At 41.4% G+C, this 27,823-nt stretch overlaps 1 long non-coding RNA gene across 1 annotated transcript; it reads left to right on the forward strand.

The window, feature by feature from the left end:
* The first annotated feature begins 4,265 nt into the window (after nt 1–4,265).
* Nucleotides 4,266–27,506, forward strand: LOC121549727. Its single transcript, XR_005996860.1, has 4 exons — nt 4,266–4,345; nt 6,396–6,454; nt 23,118–23,299; nt 26,976–27,506. It is a non-coding gene; the product is annotated as an uncharacterized LOC121549727 (long non-coding RNA).
* Nucleotides 27,507–27,823: the final 317 nt, after the last annotated feature.

Genomic DNA, 27,823 nt, shown 5'->3' on the forward strand with positions numbered 1-27,823 from the left:
GCCAGCCCAGCCCGGCCTGTTCCTGCTCTCCGCACTAGGCCTTATGTGCGTCCCCAGGGTCCAGCATGCCCTGTTGCTGCTCTCCGCACTAGGCCTTATGTGCGTCCCCAGGGCCAAGCATGCCCTGTTGCTGCTTCCCGCACTAGCCCTGAGATGCGTGTCCTCAGCCCGGTACCTCCAGTTCCGGCACCACGCATCAGGCCTACGGTGCGTCCCCCAGGGCCAAGCATGCCCTGTTGCTTCTCCCCGCACTAGCCCTGAGATGCGTGTCCTCAGCCCGGTACCTCCAGTTCCGGCACCACGCATCAGGCCTACGGTGCGTCCCCAGGGCCAAGCATGCCCTGTTGCTTCTCCCCGCACTAGCCCTGAGATGCGTGTCCTCAGCCCGGTACCTCCAGTTCCGGCACCACGCACCAGGCCTACGGTGCGCCTCAGACGGCCAGAGTCTGCCGTCTGCCCAACGGGACCTGAACTGTCCGTCTGCCCAACGCCGTCTGAACTGCCCGTCTGCCCAACGGGCGCCTGAACTGCCCGTCTGCCCAACGCCGTCTGAACTGTCCGTCTGCCCAACGCCGTCTGAACTGCCCGTCTGTACTGAGCCTGCAAAGCCGCCCGTCTGCCATGAGCCTTCAGAGCCGTCCGCCAGACCCGGGAGCCGCTAGAGCTCTCCGCCAGACAGGATCAGCCAGAGCCTTCCGCCAGACAGGATCAGCCAGAGCCTTCCGCCAGACAGGATCAGCCAGAGCCTTCCGCCAGACAGGATCAGCCAGAGCCTTCCGCCAGACAGGATCAGCCAGAGCCTTCGCCAGACAGGAGCAGCCAGAGCCTTCCGTCAGACCGGATCAGCCAGAGCCTTCCGCCAGCCAGGAGCAGCCAGAGCCTTCCGCCAGACGGGGATCAGCCAGAGCCTTCCGCCAGCCATGAGCAGCCAGATCCGTCAGCCAGCCATGAGCAGCCAGATCCGTCAGCCAGCCATGAGCAGCCAGATCCGTCAGCCAGCCATGAGCCGTCCAGCCAGGATCCGCCAGAGCCGTCCAGCCAGGATCCGCCAGAGCCGTCCAGCCAGGATCCGCCAGAGCCAGCCAGCCAGGATCCGCCATTTAGTCAGGTGCTGCCCCCTTAGTCCAGTGCTGCCCCTTAGTCCAGTGCTGCCCCTTAGTCCGGTGCTGTCCCTCAGCCTGGTGCTGCCTCTTAGTCCGGTGCTGCCCCTTAATCCAGGTGGGTTTAAGTGGAGGGTGGTCATTGGGAGGAGGTTAAGAAAGCGGGTAGTAACTATAGTGGGGTGGTGGTCAAGCCCGAGCCGGAACCGCCTCCGGGGAGCAACACCCACCCAGCCCTCCCCTATTGTGGGGTTGTGAGGCGCGGTCGCAGTCCGCGCCTTTAGGGGGTACTGTGACGTTCTGGCTCCGGGACTCTTAGTAGTGAGCCAGGGTTGTCATTTTCATTTGGGTGTAGTTCTATGTGGGATCTAGTTGTTTCATTTCTATGTTTGGTTTTGATGTTGATTTAGTCATATGACTCCCAATCGGAGGTAACGAGTGTCAGCTGTCGGCTCGTTATCTCTGATTGGGAGCCATATTTATACTGTGTGGTTTCACCTTGGTTTTGTGGGTTTTTGTTTCCTTGTTGCTGTTAGTCATTATCAGTATTGAACTTCACTTTCGTCATATTTGGTTTGTTGTTTTGATCGTGGTTTCTTTATAATAAAGTCTACGATGTTCGCTCAACACGCTGCGTATTGGTCCGTTTCCTCAGACGATCGTGACAAAATCCTTCCTTAACCTGTCTCCTCCCCTTTATCTACACGGATTGAATTGGATTTAACAAGTGACATAAATAAGGGATCGTAGCTTTCACCTGGATTCACCTGGTCAGTCTATGTCATGGAAAGAGCAGGTGTTCCTAATGTTTTGTACACTTAGTGTATACACCCTGGATTGCTGATGCTATGTATTGGCCAATGAGGGGCTTTGAAGCCACAAGTCAGCCATATTGGCACTCCCCAGAAGGAGCAGTCATCCATAGGAATGAATGGAATTCTACAGTATTTCAATTAAAATCAAGGACAGAATTACATGTATTTAAGTATTTTTTGTTGTTGTAGTGGGCACAATAAGATTAGTACTGTATAAAAATATCTACTTTAAGGAAAATGTTTTTATATTTATTTTTATTTGTATGTTTAGCTCACATAATGTAATTTAAAAGTATGCATTAAGTTGTCTGTAATATAATATATGTGGCAAAAACGAATGTAGACATTAAAGCTGGGATCCGCGAAATGTGAAATAGTGCCACTGGTCGACCCAGGCGCATTTGTTATTGTTTTTTGATTTTGAAAAGGAGGAGCTGAGCATCCAGCAACGTAATAAAACAAAGTTGTAGTACATACTCCGCTGTTCTATCGCGCGTGCAATGATGTCCGAGGGAATAAAACAGTGTTCGTTGTTTCAAGTAACGACTTTGTTATTGTAATATCGCAGACGGACTTGGCAGTTTCACCGCAACGGATTCCAACTTTAATAAATGCATTTCTATAGCTTCAAAACTTTATTTTTTATTTTTACAATGGGGGAGTACCAAAATGGAGGTGCGGTCCCTTTAAAACAGCGCCCCCCATGTAAGTCATCTAGTGTATATATAAATAATTGGATCTAAGTTGTGTCAATGTGTTTTACTGTGAACCTGTTTCGCTTTCAAACAAGCAAACCTAAACATTTATCCTTTAATAAATAAACTTTGCTTGTTTTTTTATGTCCGCCTTTGACTGTTTCACTATAAACGGGCCTAGAACCTGTGACTTTGAATAGATGTTACTTACACATTGGGCCACACATAAAACAAAACCATCACAGCATCAGGCAATTGTTAGGAGCCAAACAGCTTCTACAAAAACTGAAACAAATCAAATCAATATGTCAGGGTCAGGATGTCCTGGGACACCCTCTATTGGGATTGTCAAGAATAAAATGTTTACCTTCATGATAAGCTGTGTGTGAAAGTATGTTACAGAATTCAAAACTGTGTTGAGAAAAATGGGTCTGTCTGCTGGCTGAATTATTGCATATAACATTTGCATTACGCCTACATAAACCTATCAGTTGTGGATTCATTCCGTATAGGTGCACTACATTGACAAATCTACAAGACACTTTATTTCACAAAAGATGCGCTAAGTGCTTTGACAGTTTTCACATTCATGCTATTTTCAAGTTCCCAGAATATTTATTAATTTCCACTCCCAGCATGTGGGCACCAGGGTTATCACTATGGCCTTTTGTCATTGGATGCCAGGTTCAGATTCACAATGCCATTGGCTCTCTGGCTGTCAGTCTGAAATGTTGCTGATTTTTGCGCGGGTCGTGAACGCGCAACACAGACAGGCACGTAACTGCTCTGAGACTGTCTGGAGTCTGTCTGAAACTGATAAAATTGGAGATGGAGTTAAGGCTCTAGCTATGTAAATTGATAAGAAATCATGAATTCGAAATGGGAATTTACAGTCACTCAACAATGCTAGCGATTGAATTACGACGCAATACAAATCAATATTTAGGCTCACGCTTTGAAAGTTTTTTCAATGTTTCACATCAGACAATTCATTATGTACAGGTAAGACTGCAGTCTGTAGAGCGTGATACTATTTTATACAAGCTTACTAAATGCTATCATTCATTGCTGTTAAAAAATGTATATGTTATTATGATAAAGAATTGGAAATGTGTTATTGTAACATAAAAGTAACCAACATTACATGCTGTTTAAGTTGACGTCATTGCTGTTAATTCGTTGATATAACGCTGCATGCGTTATGTGATGTGAATGATGCTCTGTACAGACATACGCAATTGTTGCTTTTGGGAATATGTAGCCTACCTAACCCCCATTCTTCGTCCTGAAGCCTACTTTGTGTAGGCTACTTTGTGAAGATGCGCAGGCGACGCACCTTTGCTCACGTGAATACCGTTATTCTTAACCCTTTGAGCACCTCAAGAGAGTGGCGCGTACCTGTTGAGCATCTTCAGAGGATGATGATGATGGCCTTTATTTGTATTTTTTATTATCAGTGTGATATACCCTAATGTTACGCCAAACTAGCATATTAGTCATTTGTTGTTTTTGGATGAAGAAACATTTACAACTTTGAATACATTTTAATTAATTTAGTGTAGCTGCACTGAGAGCGTGCATTTGACCACAAGAGCCATTGTTGGCAAGTAGAAAATTAGTTTGTTTTCTAGTGTGCTCTTACCCCGCAGGTATGATCTTCCTCGGTCCTGAAAAGAAGCCTATCTGCTGAAGATTAAGCGTAATGCGTAACTTCAATGGAGCAGTTATTTGAAAGGTTGGTTCTGGTTGAAAAGTAAATAAGAGGTATTGTAAAAATGGCGTCTACCTGTTTAGGTAAGACAGGATAGCACGTGAGATAGGCCTAACCCAAAAAGTAAATTCTAGCTATTGCTCAAAGAGATCTTAGTCATGGATTGGAAGTTGGAACTGTGTGACAACATGAGGTACAGTTAGGGCTTTTCTTTATTCACACAGTCAAAGTATATAGGTCGCAAATTGTTACTTCAGGTAGGGAGGACCATGTAGCCCTGAAGATGAACCAAAACGTCACAAGTCTCAGGCAGAAGGTTTAGACTTTTTGTCTACTGCACCTCTCAAAGGTGGTTGGTTACTGGCCATTCACTGGATATGGCATAGGACACTAGAATTAGTCGTTTTTTTGTTGAAGAGAAGCCATTCAAAAGGGTTGTATAAGAGAAAAAACTAATTGTGTAGCCTGAAACGTTTACATGGTAGATTTTTCCATTACACATACAATTCACTTCTACGAAATTGTCTTTAGATACAAAGGTTCTCTATCCATTTTTGTTTTTGTTGCCACAGTCAGAGATTCATCTTTGCATGTGGAATAGACATTTTTGCTTCGTCTTGTAGTTGTATGAAGGCACTAGTCTGATCTGACAGGGCAAGATGGCGGCTGTTGAACTCTCAAAGCATTGTTATTTTCCATCCCCTATTGATTCTTTGGCTAGTTGATGAATGTGATGAGACAAATCTTGGACGGAATAGTATAACACAGTGCGGTTATCCGTGTTAGATCAGAGAAATCATTGATTTATTTGGTACTGCTAAATGTAAAGTGAGCTTTCATTGCGCCAAAACTTATTTTAGTTTATGTGTTAATTTAACAATTTTTCTGGGCATTGTTATCCTATATTTTGCCTACATTACCCCTGTTGTTAATATGCATATTATATGAATTATCTCAGTGTCTGGGTTTGTTTCAGCAAAAATATCCATAGTATTCAGTCTCACGCCTCTCGTCGTCACAGTAGAAGGGAGTGAAAGAGTTCAGAAAATGAGCAGGACAGCCTGGAACATTGAGATCTTGCAGACACACCCATCACCATTTTTCTCATGGCACAAAATGGCTCATGTCATAATGGTTTGACATAACCAATGCATGTGATAGACAAGTCATTGATGCAGACTCTTTGACATGACAAATGTGGTTAATGGACACACGATCTCAAAGCCTACATTTAATACAGTAAAAACGGTGTAAAAACCACAAATGATCAGAATGAGTTCTAATGACTAGCTAATGATGTACAGTAGTATACCTCTAGAGCTCTTCTTTAGATAGGCCTAATCAGAGAGATCCTGATAAATGCAAGGCCTCTTTGGGTGCTGTTCAACGGCCCTCGGGGTGCAGTCTGACAGTGCATGTTATTTTCGCTCGGTGGCTCTGTGATGTTTATCTGTGATTCTTATCAGTGACCGGCCTGGACAGATCACTTAATTATCACCTGTTAAAGCTTGCTTTGTGTATCTGCTGTCAGACCTTGTCCTCACTGAGCCCTCATCATACTCCTTAATGGTTTTTGAGAGGTTTTAGATCGTTTTCAATGTAGCCTAACTTGGGAAGTGTGCAGCCACGCTTAAACATGCCGGCTCCTTTGATCTTTGCAGGTGTGTCCCTAACCTGACCTGTAATGGTTGACATGTACGAAATTCCAATTGCAATTAGAGAGGGAGAAAAAAAATGCTAACTGTGCTCATGTTGCTATTAGTCTGTCTGCAAGCATTTTCATGACGGTCCAGCGGAGCTGGTATAAATTCAAAACTACACAATTTGTGTACGATGACAATGTAATATAATAGACCTCCTTTGGGAAATCCGTGCCATGCTCTTCAACATATATATATATATATATATATATATATATATATATATTCAATTATGACTTATTTTTTTGGTAGCACTTTACTGAAAGCGGACCGGTACATTATGCAGTTATAATGCTTAAGAAAATGTCAGTGGCACTTAAAATAGGCTCTGTCCTTAATTTAATGTGTCCTTAATCCTATGTCTTTGTTTACAGGGGGCCCTTATGACACCTTGAACCCTGTCTGTAGTGGTGACACTTTTCCAGGGCTGATGGTAAGATTCTTGTTGACCTGTTCGCTAAAGCACATTTGGGCATGTTGCAAGGAGAGAAGAGCAATGCTAGGAATGCTATAAGGTTTTGGGTAAAGAGAGCAAGTGTTATCGCCTTGGGGGAACATGAGTTTGCTGCACAGACTAATATGAACAGAAAATGAGTAGCAGCTTGCATCGTCAAATCTGATATGATGCTGAGAAATGGCACACTGCATTCAGCTCTGCAGTCCAATCATTTTCAGCAATCTTTTCTAATAAACTCAGATCCTTGATCTCTTCATAAGATAATAAAAAAATGTGGATCTGAAATCTGATAACTTTTCACCAGAGGCTTTTAGCTGGGAAAAAATACTGACGTATATCTCAGAATCATTTTACTGCTCTGCTATTGGTTCCCTTTTGCTTGCCTCACTGTAGTGGCCGAAGTCACGATTTATGGTCTAGCCTCATGGAAATGCCCAGAGAGAATGTGGTTCATCTTGCATGTAAAGCCGTTTGATATTTTATTTAAACATGTCTTGGGGTGTCTCTGTGTCCATACGATATATTACTGTAGGTTAAGTTCGGTCATTTAATCTTTTAGCAGTGCACCGTACAACAGCGACACCAGCCAATGCTGCTTTCTAAATGGCTGGTTTGTTTTTCCTATCCTGACTACGTAATGACGCTGCACTCTGGAAACAGGGCGTTTCCTTTGACATTGGTCTGGCATATTTTTTAAACAAGGCTCAAGGCATTCGCTGTATTTTAAGGGGTCTCCTGGCAGTCTGCCAGAATGTGGGCCCACTTGCCTCTTCCCCAATGGCTGCACAAGATCATGACTCTTTGCACAGCTGTACTCTTTGCTGGTCTTAGCTGTTGAAAGCTCAAGGCGAGCAGCCTCCATTTTATGCTAGTGGAAGGGGTAGAGTTTGCTGTTCAATGTAGCTACTGGAACAGGCTAATTGAAAATGCAGCGTGTAATCAGGAATCAGAACAATTTGTACTAAAATACTATATGCAACTGAACAATGTTACATTGTCAGTGAGTGAACCAATACAAGAGGGGTCCCTGAACATGGATTGATGTTTATGGAATTATTGGATTTTAGATTGAGACGGGGAACCATTAACTTTTTATTGGGTATCCCCAACGGTTTCTCGTCAATCTACATACAATTTTATCACATACATTTATCAGTTTGTCAAATAAAATAAAATAAAATGGTTGACTGTCCTCGACAGTTACTGTATATTATTTTACATTTGACCGCGATCCAACTTGTCCTATGATGAAACATTTATTGAAATGTATAAAATAAATGTTTATATAAAATACAAATATTTCGCAATATAAAGAAATACATATAGTTTTCTGTTTTCCGTTTAATTTCAACTGGTTATCTGTTGTTTTGTTATGTCCTAAAATAAACATTTAACCGTGATAAATACAGATAGTGGGAAATATGTAGGCCTATATATTCCCTCATTTCAAAAACGTACCATATCGTGTTATCTTTAGTATCAAATATTATCAGATGGTGCTTCTATAATACATATAAAGGATATATTAAAAATAGTAGATTTGCAAACAAATATATTATTCACTTTTTCGTGAACTTGGAAGAATTGCAATCAAATTAGATTTACACAAATAAGGATACATACCACATTGTATAATATTGACTGATTATTGTAAAATATGATAGAATGATTATTTGATAGAGGAAGTGTACGTTACGTGACAAATTAATATCTTAGTATTTTATTAAATTTTTTGGCAATTTCACGTCGTTATTTGGCTGGTTTTTAAACAAAAGTTACAAAACTATTTTGTACCGTACATAGTTTGAGGTCTAATATTGTATCTTTTGTATCATTTTGTGTAACCCATTGAAATACTTATTGCGATTGTACATCCATCATTACTGCAAAACTCAAAACGGTATATATGGGGATATTATGAATATTATTTTGCAATAAAGGTAACTTTAAGCTAATGTTTCAATCAATTATTATACTATAATAGACTGGATGTTATATGAGGAATTAATTAACAAATAAACTCACCCCCTGAAGTGGACATTCGCAACTAAACCTTTAAACCTATAAGACTATATGGTGTTGGTCTTCGGGTTCATTAGGTTTTGGAATAATATTTGATGTTTTATACTCGCCCGCGTAATTTTTTAATTGCTTGGATTCACATTCACTTGTAATACGTTTTGCCAACATGCTTTTGAACAATCAAATAATTATCAGGTCTTAAAGAGTTTTTCCTCTGTATAACTGAGAGAAAAAAATACTATACCAAAGAGAACCTAGAAACGGTAAATGTCCTTACATTTAAATGTCTCTCTCTGTCCTGTGTATAGTGTGGTTGAAAGTATTTAACATGTTCCCATATAGTAAAAACTGTAGCTACAAACTCCACGCATGACGAGTGACTTAATCTTTTGAATTGTGGGGTGTAGATGACTGGTGCCTCTTACTTTCACGCTCTGAATGCTGGTCTTGGTCTACTGTAAAAAAATATATACCACATAACACAAGAATGTTTGTCAGTGACGCGTTGAGCTGCCATGCTACTCCCTCGTCACAAAGGTAGAAAGAGTGAAAGAGGACTGTGGGTTTGTGTGTGTGTTGTGGTGTGGAGGGTGGTTTTAGGGGGGGCTTTGAGGGTTGGTGGGGGTGTAGGGGAATCAAGCTTTAGCTTAATGTCAGGTTGTCTGCACTATAGTCCTGGATTTTCACTGTTCTCTCAAACTTCTTGACCTTTGGGGTGAGACAAAGCGAAGCCCAATATAGTTGAGCTGAGTTTTGTGCCGTGAGATTTCTGGGGTACATTGGGGTTTGGAACACATGGGATTAGATTCATCTACATTTTCTATTTGCTAATGACCCCAGCAAGCATTAGAGATAATTTGACATTGATGGTTGTGGCTGAAGTATTACATAACAACCAAAAACATCAAGATCTCCCAAAGTTTTAAATAAGGCACTGCATGACTGAGCTTTAGTAAAATTAGTGAAAATATATATTTCTGTACTGTACAAGCATAGAATAAAGGCTGCTTAGTTAAAAGTTAATTCTGCTGAAGAATAGTATTACTTTATTTTGTGATACTCTTATTATTATGAATACTCTGAGGTTCTAAGTAAGTTATGACAGGGTTGGCCGTGTTAAAAAAAGAACATGAGTATTACCTTCTAAGCATCTGCGATAGTCGAAAAGTGTGTTTGTTTCGATGTAAGAAAATGTGTTTTGTAGTTTAAGATAACAGTCTAGCTACCATTTAGCAGATTCTCTAATCCAGAGTGACTTTCAATAAGTACAAGTACAGTAGCCTTGTCTTTACTGTTGTCTAAAGGGCTATCCATATAGGGCTATGGGTATGAAGAAAATACATGTCCCCTGACCTTATATTAGCATTTGTTTGTGTTTCTTGTCCAAATCATCCCAACCTGTGTACAATTTATTGCCTAGCTCAATAGTTACTTTAAGATGACATGAAACGCAAAAAATATTTAATATCAGGGATATTTATTTTATTTGGGGGGTGGGTGCTAAAAAGTAAGCATTTGGAGACACTGGTCAGGTAAACAAAACCAAAGCCAGGATTGTGTCTTGTCCATAAACTGCTCACATGGTACATTTTTGTAATTTGAGTGAACTATCCATTTTTAAGGTCTTGATATCTAGCACACTTTGTTACTCAATGTTTCTTCTGATATTTAAGGAGACATTGTAATAGACGTGGCAATGAAGACATTGTAATAATGCTGTGTCATGATTGTACAGTACAGTACACATTTCACACAACTCATCCTTTCAAGTCTGGTTTATGTGTACCAGGATCCTGTGCGAACTTCTCAGCCATAAAGCCTAGCTTGACCAGGATGTGCTTTCTCCTCACAAACTAATTCTAGAATTGATCAAGCTGTCTTGAAAGTTGTCTGCATGAGCCCCCTGTATGTCTGGGACAGGCAGAACTTTGGTTACTGGCAGTTCAAAATAAAGTCAAAGGACAAGGTTAAGACAATGATGAATGTCTTGGAGTCATCGAAGGTGCACTTTTGACTAAGTCCGTATTTGAAGTGGTGGCAAAGGTAGCCTAGGAAAGATTAGCGGGACAAAAAAATCAATGCCAATGAAAACATGGGAGTAAACAACAGATTACACTCCTAGAAAAAAAGGTGCTACCTAGAACCTAGAAGGGTTCTTCGGCTGTCCCCATAGGAGAACCATTTGAAGAACCTTTGTTGGTTCCAGAGTAGAACCCATTTGGTTGCAAGTAGAATCATTTTGGGTTCCATGTACTGTGGGACCCTTTCCACAGAGGGTTCTACATGGAACCCAAAATGGTTCTACCTGGAACCAAACACATTTTTACCTGGAAACAAAAAGGGTTCTCCTATGGGGACAGCCAAATAACCATTTTGGAACCCATTTTTTGAAGAGTGTACTAATGGAAGTACAGTTTTGAACATATAGTAGGTGAATGGTTCTGTGAGCATGTCAAGTGGACTGTTTGGTTTTTGTTTGCGAGCTGTTTATTTTGAATGGTAACTAAGTGAATGGTTTGTTTCAGATGTTGACTGCGGTGCTCAGTGTGAATGCTAAGTGCTTTCCCATGTTCCACTGTTCTAGATGCAGCTGCTAGTTTTAGGATGTGCATACAATAGCATGTTATTTTCCACCCAGCTGCTAACAATGACAGCTCCAGCAATTTCCCCTGTTTTCATTTGACTGCAAATCCTTCAGCCACTGCCTTTTACATGGGGTTTACTCATCTATAAAACTCTCCATAACACTTATGAAAAAGCGGTAGGGGTGGGTGAGCAATGTCTGACTTCTGACTGCAACCCCTAGCCTAGAAGACTGCCCTTACAGAAAAAACACATTCATTTCACATGATCACATGTGATCTTATGTGAAGTTAATGTAACAACATGTAAAAGCAACGTGATAAAATGAAACTACACACGTGAAAACATCTGAGCACGTGAAAACATGAACTCATGTCAAATAAATGTGACAACATGGGGATGCAAAATTTCAACATGTGATGCCATGAAACTACACATGATAACATTTGAACGTTTTTCACGTGAAAGTGCAGATTCGATTTTCACATATCTATTTCAAATGTGAAAATGCACATTTCACGTGTTTTGTTTTGTAAGGGAAGTAATGAAATGGTATGGGGGTTTTAATGTAAGTGGTACGCTGTTCAGCTAAAATACCACTTGTATATAGCCTCGCTATTGTTATTTTTACTGCTGCTCTTTAATTATTTGTTACTTTTATTTCGTATTATTTTATATTGTATTTTTTTAGTGATTTAGTGGTATTCTTTCTTAAAACTGCATTGTTGTTAAGGGCTTGTAAGTAAGCATTTCACTGTAAGGTCTACACCTGTGGTATTCGGCGCATGTGACAAATAACATTTTATTTTATTTTATTTTATCTTTAATCAATATGATTACATTTGAGGTGATCACTTAGTTCTGACTTTTCAATATGACCCCACCTGGGATTTGAAATCACAACCTCTGGATTTGGGGTGCCCTGATCTTTCTGCTGGGCCAAAAAGTCTGTAGCGTTCTCAGAAGGCCCCTACAATGTCATTAACTATAATAAATCTCGGCATTTAGCAAAATAGTTCCCTCTGGGGGCCTCCCGAGTGGCGCAGTGGTCTAAGACACTGCATCGCAGTGCTAGAGGCGTCAGTGCTAGAGGTTCGTTCCCGGGCTGTGTCACAACCGGCCGTGATCGGGAGGCCCATAGGGCGGCGCACAATTGAGCCAGCGTTGTCCGGGTTAGAGGAGGGTTTTGCCGGGGGGGCTTTACTTGGTTCATCGCGCTCTAGTGACTCCTTGTGGCGGGCAGGGCGCCTGCAGGCTGACCTCAGTCGTCAGTTGAACTGTGTTTCCTCTGACACATTGGTGCGGCTGGCTTCCGGGTTAAGAAGCGCGGTTTGGCGGGTCATGTTTCGGAGGACGCTTGACCCGACCTTTGCCTCCTGAGCCCTTTGGGGAGTTGCAGCGATGAGACAAGATTGAAATTGGGGAGAAAAACAGGGTAAAATACCCAAAAATATATATATATATACTGTATATTAAAAAATATATATATTCCCTCTGCACTGCTATTTTAGTTATTAGTTAATCTGACTATTCTATCATCATTGATTTAATTGACTTATTTCAGCAATTTGAGGGTTTTCTGTATAGTTGTCTAATATTCTGTTTTAATGTTACTCCTGAATCACTATGATAAATATAATTGTTTTTCTTGAGTGTATTTTTAACAAAGCTGAGATTTACTTTGAATTGCAAAGTGTAGGAATACAGGTGAAATCAGTTATTGACACAGACATGGTGGCGTAGCAGGAACATCGGAATGCCGTCAACCGAGAGGTTGTGAGTTCAAATCCCAGGTGAGGACATGTTGAATAATAATTACTGTATAAATAAACATACACAATGTAATCGTGTGTAAAATATGAAAGTTGAAAACTGTGTGATGTTCCGGGGACATCCTAAAGACTCATTTTTGTTTGCAGGGCATCACCTGTGAAATCTCATGTGAAAAATATCCACGTGAAATATCATGTCATGTGAAGTGTATCAAAACCACATGATTTCACATGAAAGATTGTGATCACGTGAAAATCCACATGAAACTTAATGTGAAATATCATCACATGTGAAGTGTTCCAAAACCACATGATTTCACATGTGAAATAACATTTGACATGTGCAAAACATGTTAACATTCCACGTGAAATCATGTGTTTTCTCCGTAAGGTTGTCCAGAATGAATAGAGACTGTGGCTGGAAACCTTTGTCCAGGGATCTCATGTTAAACACATTTAGCTTCCCTATTATGCATAACTTTCATCGTAAGATACAGTATTACACATTCATGCCATGCTGCTGCCCTGGTTACTTATTTTCTCAAGTATTCTTGGGATGAATTGACAAATGGTATAGATGGACATAGGTTGCTTCCATGCTAATCCGTTGTTGTTGCTTTGTTTAGAGGAAAAATGGAAAGTGTTTAATAAAAGAGGGACATTAGAGAAGTATAAGGCACTGCATCGCAGTGCTAGCTGTGCCACTAGAGATCCTGGTTCGAGTCCAGGCTCTGTCGCAGCCGGCCGCGACTGGGAGACCCATTGGCGGCGCACAATTGGTCCAGTGTCGTCCAAGGTAGGGGAGGGTTTGGCCGGCAGGGATGTGGGTTCGTTTCCCACGGGGGGCCAGTATGAAAAAATAAATACAAATACAAATAAATACATGAATGCATTAACTAACTGTAAGTTGCTCTGGATAAGAGCATCTGCTAAATTACTAAAATGTAAAATGTAAAATATCTGGAGTTGTCGGTTGGCAGAATAATGAAATGGACTCTTTATTCCTCTCTTCCTCTCTCTCTTCTCTCTTTCTCATTTATTTTACTACAAATTTGGTTTAGCGGTTCTTGTACTACCTGTACTTCTTGACTGACCATTAGTCAGCTGAGTTAATTGAGAGTTCATAAAAAATCTCCCTAAAGGAAATGAAATACATAGCCTAGTGTATCACCTGCATAGTTAAGATATCAACCATCCTGGAGTATTCTTTCCTGCACGCTTCCTTGTACGCATGGCAATTTTCGTCCTGAGGGTGTGTTCGCGTTTTGTCTTGATTAGGGGCTCATTCTGTTCACCTGGAATACCTGCACTCTCTCTCCTTCAGCACTGTGACCTTTCATGAATTAAGATGCCCAGGCAGAGTGGAGTTAAAACCAGTCTACCCCGCGGTTCCTCATAGCTACCATGATTAATTAGTCAATCTCACTTCTCTCAAAGGTGGAAGAAACTATTTATTGTACAGGGAGGGTGGGGGTTGGAGGGTAAATACTCACCTACTGCAAACCGTGAAAATCCATGTCAGTCAGGAGAACTTTAGGGTGAATTTCATATCTCACTGAGTGCGAGCTAGCATGCCTTCGGCCTGTTTCATATATTTGTCTCCACAGAAGTCAAAATGTGCGAAGGGGAAATGCAGACTGCACCATGTCCTTCCTCCTGTCACACAATGGTGTGGAAAGGTCAGGCCTAATGAAGTCGGTGGTGTGACCCCTGGTATTCAGTGACGGTGCGCAGGCCCCTGCCCCACCTCACCCCACCAGCCATGTGGGTTAATCCCCATTTGATCCTAATTGATAGGCAATAATACAATCCTTATCCAGGAGCTGTTTTGTCTTCCGCAGCCCAACGTGAGTGTCGGTGACACAAAGTGTGAAAGCGCTAAACCAAATGTGAAATTGATATTTTTCATGTTTATGTGCTTAAACCCTGCTGTTTTTTTTATAGACACTTACAAAGTGCTCAGTGTTCAGTTTGTGTCATCTGAGGCTCTTAGCAGGGCTTACTACCATGACCTCTAGGATCCCTCATTGATCTCAATGGTAAAGTTTGTTTTGACTTGACCTCTTTCATCTACAACACCATCTTAAGGACGGTTGTACAGCTGTAAACTGTGGGCTAATTACTTACCATTTAAAAATACATTGCTCGGTTGCCCCTATCACTTCCATTGATTGTTAGCTAGCGGTCACTAAAGTTAGCTGAAGTTTCAAGTGGCTATTTCGAGAACTGAACCATGGATTACAGTTTCTCCTGGCCGATAGACTACTTTCATGGTGATGAATCATTTAACATCAAGTTGTAAAATACTGAACCTCCCCTTTAAACAAAGTTTTTAATGAGTTGATGTCTTTGGCTGGATTTTGAGGAATCACTTAAAAATGGGGGAAGCATGAATACCATATTATATTCACTGTTACATAGGCCCTCATTTGTCAAACAATCAGAAGCTCAAACATGAATACATAGTGAATATAATTTTCATGGAATTATCAATATTAACGTGATCTTACTGTACAATAACATTTTGTGTCACCTACAGTATGCAAATGTCTGGTGGTGAACATGCAGTGTTCCGTGACATTTGTGACTGAGCAATATATTTGGGTGACTGTCATCTCAAATCAAGGGGCACAATTAAAGATGGGTTTATGCTCATGTCAAGTCTTTGCATATTACAAAGAAGTCTGGTTTATCAATCAGGAAACAAATATACCGTAAGCTCATATCAGTAGAATACTGCAGATTGATGAGTCAAATGTGGAGTTTATGTTTGCTCCCCAATTTCAACCATTTTCATAAAACATCACATTTGATCCTCTAGTTTGCCATCTAGTAGCGTTACTTTTCCCCCTTTAAGCATTTTGCAGGTTGTTTTTTCTTTGGTGCGCTCATTGTTAAAGACTTTGGGCACTCTCATTAACTTCAGGACTGTGGACAAACAGTGGTGCCAAGGAAACCGCAGGCTATGTTTTTGGGTAGCTGTTATGCATGGGCAACTCGCGTCACACCAGGCTGCAATGAAGTTGAGCATATTTCAACTGGAAAGCTTTTATCACTGTTTTTATGAGTTACTTTTATTAGAAATTGTGTGTAACAAGAAGAAAAGCAGTTTTCAGATGTGTTTCGTCAATAAAGCCCCAGGTTTTTTAGAATGTTGTTGGGTGGGAAAAAGGGGGAGATTAGACTGCCATTTCCACAAGTCTCCTTCAACTACAGTGGCTTGCGAAAGTATTCACCCCCCTTGGCATTTTTCCTATTTTGTTGCCTTACAACCTGTAATTAAAATGGATTTTTGGGGGGGTTGTATCATTTGAGTTACACAACATGTCTAACACTTTGAAGATGCAAAATATATTTATTGTGAAAAAAACAAGAAATAAGACCCAAAAAAACAGAAAACTTGAGCATGCATAACTATTCTCCCCCCCAAAGTCAATACTTTGTAGAGCCACCTTTTTACAGCAATTACAGCTGCAAGTCTCTTGGGGTATGTCTCTATAAGCTTGCCACATCTAGCCACTGGGATTTTTGCCCATTCTTCAAGGCAAAACTGCTCCAGCTCCTTCAAGTTGGATGGGTTCCGCTGGTGTACAGCAATCTTTAAGTCATACCACAGATTCTCAATTGGATTGAGGTCTGGGCTTTGACTAGGCCATTCCAAGACATTTAAATGTTTCCCCTTAAACCACTCGAGTGTTGCTTTAGCAGTATGCTTAGGGTCATTGTCCTGCTTGAAGGTGAACCTCCGTCCCAGTCTCAAATCTCTGGAAGACTGAAACAGGTTTCCCTCAAGAATTTCCCTGTATTTAGCACCATCCATCATTCCTTCAATTCTGACCAGTTTCCCAGTCCCTGCCGATGAAAAACATCCCCACAGCATGATGCTGCCACCACCATGCTTCACTGTGGGGATGGTGTTCTCGAGGTGATGAGAGGTGTTGGGTTTGCGCCAGACATAGCGTTTTCTTTGATGGCCAGAAAGCTCAGTTTTAGTCTAATCTGACCAGAGTACCTTCTTCCATACATTTGGGGAGTCTCCCACATGCCTTTTGGTGAACAACAAACCTGTTTACTTATTATTTTCTTTAAGCTATGGCTTTTTTCTGGCCACTCTTCCGTAAAGCCCAGCTCTGTGGCTTAAAGTGGTCCGATGGACAGATACTCCAATCTCCGCTGTGGAGCTTTGCAGCTCCTTCAGGGTTATCTTTGGTCTCTTTGTTGCCTCTCTGATTAATGCCCTCCTTGCCTGGTCTGTGAGTTTTGGTGGGCGGACCTCTCTTGGCAGGTTTGTTGTGGTGCCATATTCTTTAAATTTTTTAATAATGGATTAAAATGGTGCTCAAAGTTTGAGATATTATTTTATAACCCAACCCTGATCTGTACTTCTCCACAACTTTGTCCCTGACCTGTTTGGAGAGCTCCTTGGTCTTCATGCTGCCGCTTGCTTGGTGGTGCCCCTTGCTTAGTGGTTTTGCAGATTCTGGGGCCTTTCAGAACAGGTGTATATATAATGAGATCATGTGACAGATCATGTGACACTTAGATTGCACACAGGTGGACTTTATTTAACTAATTATGTGACTTCTGAAGGTAATTGGTTGCACCAGATCTTATTTAGGGGCTTCATAGCAAAGGGGGTGAATACATATGCACGCACCACGGCAGGTAGCTTAGTGGTTAAGAGCGTTGTGCCAGTAACCGAAAGGTTGCTGGTTCTAATCCCCGAGCCAACTAGGTGAAAAATCTGTCGATGTGCCCTTGAGCAAGGCGCTTAACCCTAATTGCTCCTGTATGTTGCTCTGGATAAGAGCGTCTGCTAAATGACAAAAGAAAAAAAAAAAAAACTTTTCCGTTATTTATTTTTTAGAATTTTTTGAAACAAGTTATTTTTTTCATTTCACTGTATGTCCATTACATGAAATCCAAATAAAAATCCCTTTAAATTACAGGTTGTAATGCAACAAAATAGGAAAAACGCCAAGGGGGATGAATACCTTTGCAAGGCACTGTAGCTCAATTAAGAAGGCTGTTTCAGCTGTGTGTTCAGCAGTGTGTTCAGCAGTGTGTTCAGCAGGCTGTTCCAGCAGTGTGTTCAGCAGTGTGTTCAGCAGGCTGTTCCAGCAGTGTGTTCAGCAGTGTGTTTAGCAGTGTGTTCAGCAGGCTGTTTCAGCAGTGTGTTCAGCAGGCTGTTTCAGCAGTGTGTTCAGCAGTGTGTTCAGCAGGCTGTTTCAGCAGTGTGTTCAGCAGGCTGTTTCAGCAGTGTGTTCAGCAGTGTGTTCAGCAGTGTGTTCAGCAGGCTGTTCCAGCAGTGTGTTCAGCAGTGTGTTCAGCAGTGTGTTCAGCAGTGTGTTCAGCAGGCTGTTTCAGCAGGCTGTTTCAGCAGTGTGTTCAGCAGTGTGTTCAGCAGGCTGTTCCAGCAGTGTGTTCAGCAGTGTGTTCAGCAGTGTGTTCAGCAGTGTGTTCAGCAGGCTGTTTCAGCAGTGTGTTCAGCAGTGTGTTCAGCAGGCTGTTTCAGCAGTGTGTTCAGCAGTGTGTTCTGCAGGCTGTTCCAGCAGTGTGTTCAGCAGTGTGTTCAGCAGTGTGTTCAGCAGGCTGTTTCAGCAGTGTGTTCAGCAGTGTGTTCAGCAGGCTGTTCCAGCAGTGTGTTCAGCAGTGTGTTCAGCAGTGTGCAACCGCACACTTTGGCTGAGAAATGCCAGGTATGTTCTTGTTCGTTTCACACGGTGACTTGAGTCCCTCCCTGGAACGCCATTCGCAGGCCTCCGTAGGATTGGAAGTTGTTTTCAGCTTGTTTGTTACTAGAAGTAATGGGGAACCATAAGACCCGATAACATAATTTGTTGCTCGGAAAACATTAATATGGAACAAACGCTAATTACGAAGCCAAAATACTGTGGAGTGGGACTGTGCTTATATATTCCACTTGACTGCAGACACCTGCCCTCTTCATGCCACATTCCCCCAAGTCATCCCAAAACAGTCAGAGTGAACTGAGTCAGTCTCAGACATCCATCTGTAGACCCCACCCTTACCCTGCAGACAGACAGACAGACAGACAGACAGACAGACAGACAGACACACATACACACACAATCGAGATGAAATCACAACAGCAATATTGCAATGCCGTTTGGCCTTAAAGTATAATTTTCTGAGAAACAAGTAATTAAACGTGATTACAGTTCAGGATGAACTGATTATCACGGATTCAAAGTCTTATTGTTCGGCACAGGCTCAGTTCTACCTGGAGGATTATTTGAACCATGGAAAAGATCTTTGTCTAAATATTGCTTGTGTATAATCTTATCAGGATGCCTGTAGATCCCTGATGATGATAGTTATGTAATTGGCATGTTTTCTAAAATGGCTGGATTTTGTTTTCTTTCTAGTCATGGACAACAACATTTGATGAGTTCTCTTGAGATAATTTTAATTTGCAAGAATTTTCAGCCTCAATAACAATACATAGAGACCAGTTTCTCTCCAGTGTCTTTTCAAAGATGGCCGTCCGTTCCTCCAATGGGAATACAATGGATAAGGTATTAAGGGGATTCCTCTCTTTGAGGAAGGTTGGCCGGTTGGATCCTCTTGTTCTCGCATTGTACCATGTCCGGAGAGATGCCATTCAAATCCCTTACACTGGCCAAGAAAAGACATGGGCCTGTCTTTGTTGAGAACGGAGCTTTGTTGAACATGTGACTATCACCTTCAGATCAACTAGAGATCATTTTGACATAAAAACAATTAACCCTCTCCTTTCTACACCATTTGTCAATTCAAATTAATAAAGAAATGTTGGATTAATTATGAATTCAAATGTGTAGTTATTAACCGATGGCTTAAGACTGCAACTACCAATTGGATATCACAAAAGTGGGGAGAAAAAGGGGTAAAATGAAAAATTAACTAATATTTATATATATATAAAATAATTGATGCTCAACAGCCAAATTTCGATTTTTGTTGTTTTCTGCGGTTATGCAGCAAAAATCCATATTTGCATAAATCCTTCAACATGGATATAGCCCATCTGACAGAGCTCTACACACTGACTTTATTTGCAGATGCAGATTGGGTCCCAATCTCTGGGCTGAATGTGTGAGGCTTTACTGTATGTTTGCTTATCTCTCCAGCCATCCCATCTATTCAAATAGTATCCCTTTAATTAAAGGGAGGCGTGGCACGCCAGGCTTATTCTCTTCCTGGGACCTTTTCTCTTATTTGGGGACCAGATGGTGGAGGGGCACGGAAGCTCCCCTTTTGTGTAGACGGCCCCTGTGAAAAGAGCCTCTCCTCCCTAATGTAATCAGTGGCACCGGAAGGGTCCATTCTGGGCTGTGAAAGGAGACAATTGGGTCTGGACATGTCCAGATTACAGAAACGCAGAGTTCATCTCCCGACCCTGCCCCCTTTGACCAGGGCTATGGCATGGAGGAGCGTCAGCTTTGATCAGTGGAGGGTGGAGGGCGCTGATCCGACCTGGCCTCTTTACCCTGTACTTGGCTGCTGCTGACACCTTCTTCCGGAAAGAGCCAGGGGGATTGGCCTGGGGTGGGGGGGCACCATGACCTGTCTAGACACTGTCACATGTTGCTGTGGTGTTGCCAAGGGGAAATTATGAACTCTGACCTTAAATGTAGTTGGTTAAGAGTCACTCTGGTCATCTAAAGGGATGTTTCTATTCGGGTTGGGGGGTGGGGTAAAAGGGCGGCGTGAGGATGTGACCCACATAATACACAGTCTTCTGGAAAGGATCACTAGCTTGAATGCATTGACAAAAGTTTTCCTGAAGTTTCATTTTATTTGTGTTTATTTATTACATTTTTTATATTCGTTTTTTGTGAACTCTGAACAAGAACTGCTACAAAACATTGAAGGACATGATGGCATGGCACATATGTGGCGCTAACTGCTCTGACAAGCAAACACATTTCTTTATTTCAGTTGTTTGTTAGCAGATTCTACCTGCTCACTTGGGGATGTTTGTGGAAGCATGATTGACTTTATGTTGTACGGGGACCCAGCATTGCAGATGATCTACATGGGAGCATTTCTTCTGGATTTTCAGTATTTTACAGTTGGACATCTAATTCCGTAAAGTTTTCAGTAAGTAATCATTGAAATAATTTTTGGATAAATGCATTCATTTGGTTATGTGTAAAATAACCCAACATATAATTTGTGAAGTTTTTCATTAATTTGATGTGCTATGTAATATAGGGTAATATATATATATTTTTTTTTTTATGAACAAAGCTTGAACAAAGCTTCTTAATAGACTCAAAGGCATTGCATTGTTTTTTTCTTGTATTGAGGGACATAAATTGCTGTATCATTTCAAGAGATATCCATTTGGTCTGTTGACCAGTTCTGACAGCTTAGCCACCCACTCGAATATATGAGAACAGAATTGATCAAATCTTGTCAAATAATGAAGTTATTACAATATATTTATTGATTGAATGTATAATAGAAACTGTTAATAAATGGTCACAAAACGAGTTTGTCTACTTTTGTTGTTCCTTGTCTAAAATAAACAAATCCGTATATTTAGGCCTACTAAGCATGTTTTCCAATATCCAAGAAGGAAAACTCATTGTATCGTTAGTACATTACCATTTATATTTTCGTCATTTAATATACGCTCTTATCCAGAGCGACTTACAATACTGGTCCCCCGTGGGAATCGAACCCAAAACCCTGGCATTGCAAGTGCCATGCTCTATCAACTGAACCACACGGGACACACATCGTACCACATAGTACCGTTCTTTTTGTATAGTCTGTGATGACCAGTGCCTATTCACCAGCACACAGCCAGCTGCAGGAAACTGTGGTTGTTGTTCCTGGGTGTTGTGATTCTTCCATCATGGCCGCCGCTGCCACCCCGCCCTCACGCCTGCCACTCAGGAGGAGCAGTAAAATGGCAACATGCAGTGGGTGAGACTAGAGAGTGATGCGCCCACCACTCCTATGTGGCTGCTGTGGCTCACTCCACTGAACCATAACCCTTCCCGTTCACCACACCGAGCTTAGGGGCTCTCTATACGTCTTTAGGTGGTTTTATTAAACTGTTCAAACACAGTGGTGGACGAGGGAGAGTAATTATGTGAGTGAGCGCTTAGGGAAATAATCATTGCATAGGACAGCACAGGTAGAAGGTGCTACTGATACAGATGATGGGTAGCCTAGCCTACCACCATTTTCTCCATGACTCTAGCCACAGGAAATGGTTGACAGTGCAAGCCGTTCAGAGACTCTCAATGATAGAATTGATGTCGATTCGCCATGGTAATGTGTGGCAGACCACACTATAGAAGGATAAGGATCTGGATTGGCGAGTAGTGTTATTTGCAAAAAGGACTTTACAGTGGAAGTTTTTGCATTTGTCTAGCAAGTAACTAAGTAACTAGGAATAGTCATCCCAGTGGGCAAAACTGGTTGAAATGAGGTATTTAAACCAGTTTTGCTCACTGGGATACAGTAAACATCATGCAGTGAGGCTTATCTTCATGCATTGGATATGTTTTTGTTATCGGCAGTTATCAAATGAGAGATTGAGCCAAGTTCTAATGCCCAATTTCACCAGCTCCTCTATTTAGCATAGAGGAGTCTTTATGGTGATTCATGCTTAATCTAGCAGTCAATGGACACAGTAAAAGGGCAAACAGGGATTTAGTTACATGATCATATCTTATTCCGCTTGCGTAACACAGCTGCGCTGTTTTTCTGCAGTATCATGTCTCCAATGGTGCTTCACGTCACCATAGAACACTGCGTCATTTGTCTTCCAGATTTGTACTGTACTCAGAAGTAGAATGTGTTTTTGTGGCGTAGGAAGGGCATTGGATGGTCTGAAACACGGTAACCCTTACATTTGGGTCAAATGGGTGAATATATTTGAATTTCAGTTTGTTGTGGTGATTATATGCCATTGATGCCAAATGTTGTTTTACAGAATACGATAACAAACCCCATTTGCAGTACGCTTATCCGTTTGCTTCTGCACCAGCAACTTTGAAATAGATCATTTTTTATAACCCCAATTTAATACTTTTCCTGATAAATTAATCGTTGTGATGCAGTATACAACGCTTTGCCATCCTATCTACACACAAAACATAGGAAAAAATGGATTGGATCATACAAAACAATGGTAAAATTTGGTTGGATCATAGAATCAAAGCTCATTTTTTAGGCACCCATGGTAAATATGGCAATCTCATTGGTTCACAATGTATATTTGTGTCTTTTTTTCACAGTGTGAGAGGAGGATGGTTGTGCTGTGCACCACGAAGAAGATGTCATGCTGAGGATGGGCTTCAGCACTGATGTTGTTGCTGTGATGTAGTGGCAGCTCGCTCGCTGTGTCTCTGTTGGCCATGAGGCGTAACCATAGAGAGTGATTGACAGCATGGTCCCCACACAGCAAAGGGGGCCTGAGGTGAGTAGGATGTGCCCTTGGCCCTGCTTGTATGGCTGCCTTTGTTTCCCCCAGCAACACGGATACATGTTACAAAGGACAGATATTATGGATGTGGATGTCTGCATCCAGCCAAAACGTTAGACAAATTCTGTTTTGGGGGTATAGAAAAAAATAATTAATTAAAACGGTCAGTGTTAAAACGAAGGATTTAAATATGGTATGGACTATCGGAAACCTAAACCTCTCTGGTTGTGTATCCCACGGTTTGGCCACATGAGAGATTGCTCATGACAGTACAGTATAGAACAAAAATAATGTGCTGACTCCATTTCCTATGTATATGATTTCCATGATGTTTCAGTCAGTGTTCCCAAAATGGTGGGTCAGACCCACTCACATTCCGTGGCCAATTCATACTAGGGAACATTGTTTGTGGGGCATGAAAAAATATTGAATGTCTGGAATTCACAGCAAAAAAGTTTGGGAACTGTTGTAGTGTTGCCGAGTTTAACGTTTAGATTTCCTCTGTGTTGAAAACTGCACCATGACCCAGTCAGTCTGTACTAATCACAATTGAGGTTTATTGGTCAACTCCAAATTATAGACTATTAGGTGTAGAAATGTCTGAGGTGTAATGAAAAATCTTACAGTGGAATGAACATCCTTTCATACTTCATTTCCTAATCTGTAATGTAAGTAAAATGTGAATATGCTATTCTATTCTACAAACCTTGACATGAAATAAATAAAAAATCACCTAGACTGCTATTGTATTTCACTGCAGCATTTATAAACATTTAACAGAAAGTTTTTATGTGGGTTGTTATGTCATATGTGGACTTTAAGAAAAGTGTTTGGGCATGAAAATTAAAGAATTGAGGGGAAGTGGAGCTGTTGCTTTGTAGACGTTATGCCTTATAGTTAATTGAGTTGGAAATGTAGTGAATCTGAATATGTCATATTTAATTAAGTTTAGTTACTGCAATCTACCGCAACCCTGTAAATCCAAAAACATAACCATCAGAACTACTTAATGATTGATTATTTTCTTGCAATGGTACACCATCAGTCAAACTTCAAATATGTAAAATACGCTAAACTAAAGTGATGCTCTTACCATGAATTCCTGTTATGAACGGTCTTCTTCACTTCAATATTGTCGCATGTACTTTTGCCAGAGTTTAAGTCAATTTCACTTCAGTTTTAGAATAAGAATCTGCATAGATCATTTTAGACCATTTTATCTGATCCCTACTTGTTTCATTAATCGCCAGTCTCTCAACAATATCGTAGCATGGTGTTACTTTAGTGAATCAAATCGTCCATAAATTGAAATGAATTGTATGTGGTATGCATCAATCAATCAGCAACCTTATTTCATTGGTTAGTTTAGTCCAGGAAGTGTTTTCAACAAGTTTGTAGATTCTGAAAATTCATGAGATATATTTTTTTCAAGGAAAAATACCTCCTAGGTCAGAGAATGGGTAGGGAGACCTACAACAGAAAGGGACATTGGATATCCTACATGATTATAACAGCCTAATGGAAATGGAAAGCTCCCTAAAAACGTCCAGCATTACGATGAAAATGATCCTGTGCCTCTTTTTTCAAGGGGTCACTCAAACACAGTGTGTGAAATGAGAGTTGCCTTCTGTGTGACTTCTTAGAATGCATCCGCTTCTCATTGTCTGCCCAGTCAACTTCTGCAGGCCCCAGTGCCCTGAGTCTCATACATGAGAGATCAAGGGTTACCAAGGTGCTATTGAGAGAGAGAAGGGCTCAATGCGAGAGGGGAAAAACTGCACCACAAAATACTCATTTCCTTTGCATGTTAGGTGCCCTGGTGGGGATTCAGACAGGGTCACTGACACAACTGTTGCTGTTTGTCTAATCATTGTTCTTAATGAAAACTGACCCTGCTCTCTCTCTCTGTGTGTGTGTGTGTGTGTGTGGCTTGATAATACATTGAGGTGGTTACCCAAGTTGGACCTGACTATGGTCAAGCAGTGCCAGAACCTCATCTAGAAAGGCAAAAGGTCCATCTGTCCACTCGGGTTCTCCACAAAGTCCAGTCACTGAGCTCTGGCATTAACTTGTATTCTAACAAGATTAAAATATATTTGTCCTGGGGATTAGCACAGCTAGGTGCCCTTTTGCCTTCTTTTTGCAGTGGTGCGGTGACAGTGGGCTTTGATCTGCGTTGCATGGCAAGGGTCCTGGCTTGGGCCTGGTCATTTGAGTGCCTAGTGTGAAATTGGCCTGATGTCATCCCGTTCTCCACCTTTTACATCTTTCACCACTTTAATTATGTTTCCGCCACAAAGCCTGGGCACCTCGGAGCAGATTCCACTCAGGCTATAGGAAGCATTTAGAAACTATGGTTAAATGTCACAGTAGGGGAGGGGGAGGGCATAGCAGGATGGGTTCCTTTGTAGAAGAGGTAGACAAGGGGCATTAATACTTTTCTGTTATTTTTTCCTATTCTCTCTCTCTCTCTCTGTCTCTCTCTCTGTCTCTCTCTCTCTCTCTCTCTCTCTCTCTCTCTCTGCCTCTCTCTCTCTCTCGCTCTCTCTCTCTCTCTCTCTCTCTCTCTCTCTCTGTCTCTCTCTCTCTCTCTCTCTCTCTCTCTCTCTCTCTCTCTCTCTCTCTCTCTCTCTCTGCCTCTTCTCTCTCTCTCTCTCTCTCTCTCTCTCTCTGTCTCTCTCTCTCTCTCTCTCTCTCTCTGTCTCTCTCTCTCTCTCTCTCTCTCTCTCTCTCGCTCTCTCTCTCTCTGTCTCTCTCTCTCTCTCTCTCTCTCTCTCTGCCTCTCTCTCTCTCGCTCTCTCTCTCTGCCTCTCTCTCTCTCTCTCTGCCTCTCTCTCTCTCTCTCTCTCTCTCTCTCTCTCTCTCTCTCTCTCTCTCTCTCTCTCTCTCTCTCTCTCTCTCTTTCTCTCTCTCTCTCTCTGCCACCTAACTGCCTGTTGGCTGTAAACTTTTGAAAAGTCCTGTGAACTTTAAAAGTGATGACTTCTATTCTCCTTTAAATTAAGAAAGCATTTTAGTGCACACATGCATGTTCATACAGAAGTTTCTTAAGGTAATTTACTCACTCTTTCAGTTAACTAACTATTCATCGCAGTGGTAACCAATAATGTTTTATTTGGATAGCTAGCTCTTAAACACAGCAAAGTTGTACAATAAGGTACCAAGTATTGTAACTATGAAACCTCAATGTATTTTACCATGCATTATAACTCTGATACAGTTCTCAAGTAAAAGCACTATGGTTTCTAAACCATCTTTTATGGTTACCTTGAACCTTTACACAACAAGCAACGGTTTTAGGGCATAGCAGTTGGTTAGTTTTTTGAAGAGTGATGGGGTTTGATGTTGGGTTTGAAACTAGGGACATTTTAATGGGAGGTTCCTGCATAAAAAGGTGCAGGAGAGTGTGTGTGCATGTGTGAGAGAGGGGGAGAACATAGAGAAGAAGAAAGACAGGGGGGAATGAGTTTGGGTGAGAAAGTACTGTGTGTAGAGAATGGGTTACTGTGGGGTGGGGGGAATTAGCCACCTGCAGCCATGACAGGAGGCTTTGACCTTCATTGGTCTCTCTCTCTCTTTCTCTCTCTCTCGCTCTCTCTCAATCTCTCTCTCTCTCTCTCTCTCTCTCTCTCTTTTATTCTTTCTCCTTCCCTTTCCCGCCTGGCCACAGAACCACAGACTCCTTTCAGAAGCAGTGAGGACTGACCGTCTGCGAGTGAGACACTGTCCTTTCTCCCATCATGCCAGTCAATGACTGTTATAGGCATTGTGTTCAAAGACTAGCGGCACAAGTATGGAAACGCAGAGAAAGCATTGTAAAAAAAAAAATATTAAGAGGAAAAAAAAGTCCAATGCCTGGAAATGGTCACAGTCCACCACTTTGCCTGGTGCATGTTCTTTTGTTTTGAAACTTTTGCTAACTTTTTTTCAGTTGTGGATGGATTGGTAGAGCGAGGGTATCCATCCACAGACGCAGATTATGTTGGCCCGCAATGTGAATAACACATTTTTGTTTTCTTTGAATGTAAGATTTTATTAACAGTAACTTGTCACAGTTTGCTGGATGTACTCTTTCAGATAAACGTTCTCTACACGGTTTGTAAGATATGGAATTATACAACTGCCATAAAATCCCACTGAGCACACACTGGTTGAATCAACGTTGTTTCCACATCATTTGAATGAAATGACGTTGAACCAACGTGGAATAGACGTTGAATTGACGTCTGTGCCCAGTGGGTTTGTATTTCTCGATTAGTTTTGCTAAATGCTATTTGGGTAATTCATAGAAGATCTGGAAGTATGTAAAACATTTCTTATTTATATTTGATCAATATCAATATTTTTGGGTCAAGGACGACATGAAACAAAATGATCCCCCAACAGTCCAAATGGAGGAATTGTCCACTATCAGTTTTGGTTATATATTCGGCCAATTTGATTGAATTGAGTCATAGGCTGGCTCATTTTCATTACAAATGTTTAGAATCCGTGTGATGTTCTATTTTTGGGTAATGT

Source organism: Coregonus clupeaformis, chromosome 34 (genome assembly GCF_020615455.1).
Source record: "Coregonus clupeaformis isolate EN_2021a chromosome 34, ASM2061545v1, whole genome shotgun sequence".
Lineage (NCBI taxonomy): Eukaryota > Metazoa > Chordata > Actinopteri > Salmoniformes > Salmonidae > Coregonus > Coregonus clupeaformis.